Here is a 3,804-nt window from a genome sequence, read left to right as displayed (position 1 = left end):
ACCAGGTCCACTTTGATAAGTTAAATAGGCATCTCAGTTAGCAATTTGTCCTGGGTGTGGGACCTGGCATATCTATCCTCCAAAGGCACACTCCCAAATGACCTGGTTTCTCTAAGCAGACCAGAACTTCCAGTTTCTACCAAAGTCTAATCAAATTTTTAATTCATCAGTGGGTCAAACACTCACAAACACAGCCAAAGGTGTGCCTCGCTAGCCTCCAAAATGTCTCTCAGTCCAATCAAGTTGACTCAAGATCAACATTCCCAAGAGGTTAGCAGAAGATAACTGTATTTAAGCAGGAGGGTTGCCTGATCCAAGAAAGGAAGAGGGAAGAGGGCAGTAGGGAAAGCTAAGGGAACCTTGGGGCCCAAGACACAGAAACCAGAAGGAGGGAGAGTCCAGGAGGTAAGAGGAGAGAGTGCATCTACAGAAGCCAGAGGTGGGTAAGTTTCTAATAGTCTCTGACAGCACAAAATGAGAAAACTGAGTGAACCGAGGACTAAGATTCACTTTTTATAATTGTTTAAGTGCAAAAGAATAGGAAGCAGAGGAGATGCTAAACTTCAGCTGATCAAAATTAGCAAAGACTTAAGCACCGAAGAGGATCAACAGGCACAGGGAGATGTGTGGAAGGAAGCAGAAGACAGAAGCATACAAGCTCTGGGGTGGGCCTTGGAAACAAGGGGGAGGTTCTTTTTTAAACAAATAGAAAGACAGGTCCTTGTAAATCCAGGAAGAATGTGGGTTGAAACAGAGAATGCTCATCCAGGCTCACTGGCATATACCAGGTTGAGCACTGGGTTATTAGCAGGTCAGAGCCTCAGACCCCACAAAGTCTAGATGGCTGAACCCAGGTGCATGAGTCATTTCCAAGGCATTAAGAACTTCACAGAGGGAGCAGTGGTTTCCACCGCAACATCAAGGACAAGAGGAAGACACACCAACCTTCTGGAAGAATCAGACAAGCCATGAGTCAAGCCAGCAAGTCCCTTTTAATAGGGCCATTCTGCTCTTCCAGCGAGACCTGATTAACCCTTAGCTCCCCAGGCAAAAAGCATCCTCCTGAGATATGACAAAATAGGATAGGTCTCAGTGTGGATACTGCTTGCCCTACTTTCTCACTATGTAGAATTTAGAATGTTGCTTACATTTCCCAGGATCCTTTCTTATAAACAAGATCGACTGGGCTGAAGATGCAGCTGAATAGAGAACTTTGGGCACCTGCAAGGCCCTGGGTTCAATCCCCAGCACAGCAGTGGGGGAGATGCTTTACATATTAGAACTGTGCACTGTTCTTGGATTTTTGTGGACAAACTGAGCTATGATTTGAAAGTAGCTCCTGGCCAGGCGGTGATGGCACACTCCTTTAATCCCAGCACTTGGGAGGCAGAGGCAGGTGGATTTCTGAGTTTGAGGCCAGCCTGGTCTACAGAGTGAGTTCTAGAACAGCCAGGGCTACACTGAGAAACCCTGTCTCGAAAAACCAAAATAAATAAATAAATAAATAAATAAAATGAAAGTAGCTCCTGGAAACATGTCGGTAAACCCTTTCTCCCCCTCCCCCGCCCCCAGAGTAACGAGTAAAGACAGGAAGGAATATTGCTGGCTTATATTTGACCTCTAGCCTGTTTTATCAGTCTATGTTCTTGGGCAATTCAGCTTTGAGTCTTAGCTCCTTCATCTGTAGAATGAAGATGACAGCATCGACTTGATAAATATTGTGAAAGTCAAAAGATGACATGGTGAGAGATACCTGGGGCATGGTTGGGCCCAGCAGCCTCTCTACTGGGGCAGATTGGGGCAGATTGTTGGTTTTGAGTTTTTGTTTGTTTGTTTTTCAAGATAGGGTTTCTCTGTGTAGCCCTGGCTGTCCTGGAACTCACTCTGTAGACCAGGCTGGCCTCGAACTCAGAAATCCGCCTGCCTCTGCCTCCCAAGTGCTGGGATTAAAGGCATGTGCCACCACCGCCCGGCCCACCTGAACTTTTAAAAAATGTTTTATTGATTTTTTTGTGAGTTTAATATCACGAACCCCAGTCCCACTCCTCTCCCTGTCCCCTCATATCTGCCCCTTGCACAACCTCCCCCCCCCAAATAAAAACTGTAACACACAAACAAGCAACAACAACAACAAAGCATAGAAAATGTCTCATCTATGTGTCACAGTGTGTCCCTCTGCCTACACATCTTCACTTGCAAATGTTCATCGCAGTGAGTCATTGGTCTGGTTCAAGGTCTCTGGTTTCTGTGACACCATCAATATTGGATTCCTAGGACTTCTCCTTGTTATCCTGTTGTTGCTCTGTGTCATAGACCCTGTAGCTTTGGAGGATGTAGATTTTGAGATGGATCAACTCAAAGCCCTGAATCTGGGCCTGTGTGGGAGCTGAGCTAGTCAGCCTACCAGCTCTTCCTTATCCACACCACCAGGGCAAGCTTTCCAGCACTGCTTTAGCTAGGCCACCCAATTCTACCATTGGCAGGAGGCATGGTCAGCCCTCATGCCCTCAGAGCCAGCTCTCCAGACTGCTGCTGGTGGTCAGGGGCAAGTAGAGGGGGGGAAGGCATTACACCCACACCACCTCACAGGAGAATTACCTCTATGCTTGTGCCACCCCACAGCAGATGAGTGGTGAGGTCAGCTCTCCCACATTCACACCCTCAGGGCCAGTTCACCCACACCCTCATCATCAGGGCTAGCTCCACTGTGCTGTCCAGGCAATGTGCAGGGCTTGCTCTCCTGAGTGCTGCCAGCATGAGAGATGGAGCTAGCTCTCCAGAGCACTGTATCCAGTGAGAGGCAGGACCAGTTATGCACACCAGCAGCTCCCTGGATGAGGACATCTCCATGTTCCTTAGTGGTAATATGAGTTATGGACATTGCCACCAACTCCTGCCACTGTGTAGCCAACAGACTCAGACATGGCCCTCAGTAGCAGCTCTGGGACCTCACCATGGGCTGACCACAAACACTAGGCTACTCCTCTCCACCCTCAAATCTTCAGTTCCATCTTTCTTCGTAATGTTCAAGCTGCTCCATATCTCTTTCTCTCCCATCTGACCAACACATACTCGCACATGTGGTGCCTCCCACAAAGGCTGGTCATAGGGCTGATGGGCGAATGGGTGACATTCTCCATCCATGCTGTATGTGTGGGCAAGCAGGTGTCTATGGCTCACCTGTGCTGTGAACTGGAGGACAGGTCTTATGTGGTATGGCAATCTGTAGGTCTCTCTTTTCATCCTTCCACACTGTGCTGCCCAGATTTAATTATTTTGAGTCCTAGGCATAAAGCCACCAGGCCAGGCATCTAGCTAGGATGAACAAAGGACTGCTATCTACTCTGTCCCTGACTGATATAAGAACACCACCAACAACAAAGTGTCTCTTTGCCCATTGCCAGTGAACCAGAACTTCTTTCTGTGGGGTGAAGCCCTGTGGTTCCAGGTAGGTGGTACGGTGAGGGTCACAAGTGCTGCTTTCCATGGGAGAAAGCAGCCTTTGGTCTTTCCTGGAGACCCTATGGGTTGGACTCAACCCAGACATTTATTTCCTCAGCCCTCAGGGTACAATCATAAGGTGGGTCCCACAGCTGAAAGTACATTATGTCTTAGGGGGTGGATGTTTCTAAGATCTAGAGCTTTGCTTAAATTTTGTAAAAGCAATACAATATGTCTACCGGTAGAGTCAGAGAGCTCATCCTGTAATAGAATACAGGACTATTTCTGCAGGTAAATAGCCAGAATAGTTCAGAGAAACAATAATTATGAAATGTCATATCAGTTCAGGTCTAGTTTTAGGGC

General features: G+C 47.5%; 1 pseudogene; it reads right to left on the bottom strand.

Moving 5' to 3' along the window:
* Positions 1 to 3,274: 3,274 nt before the first annotated feature.
* On the bottom strand, positions 3,275 to 3,409 carry LOC117693926 (small nucleolar RNA SNORA48; annotated as a pseudogene).
* Between the last annotated feature and the right edge of the window lie 395 nt (positions 3,410 to 3,804).

The sequence above is a fragment of the Arvicanthis niloticus genome, chromosome 21, assembly GCF_011762505.2.
Source record: "Arvicanthis niloticus isolate mArvNil1 chromosome 21, mArvNil1.pat.X, whole genome shotgun sequence".
NCBI classification, from domain to species: domain Eukaryota; kingdom Metazoa; phylum Chordata; class Mammalia; order Rodentia; family Muridae; genus Arvicanthis; species Arvicanthis niloticus.
This window is presented reverse-complemented; position numbering and strand designations above follow the sequence as displayed.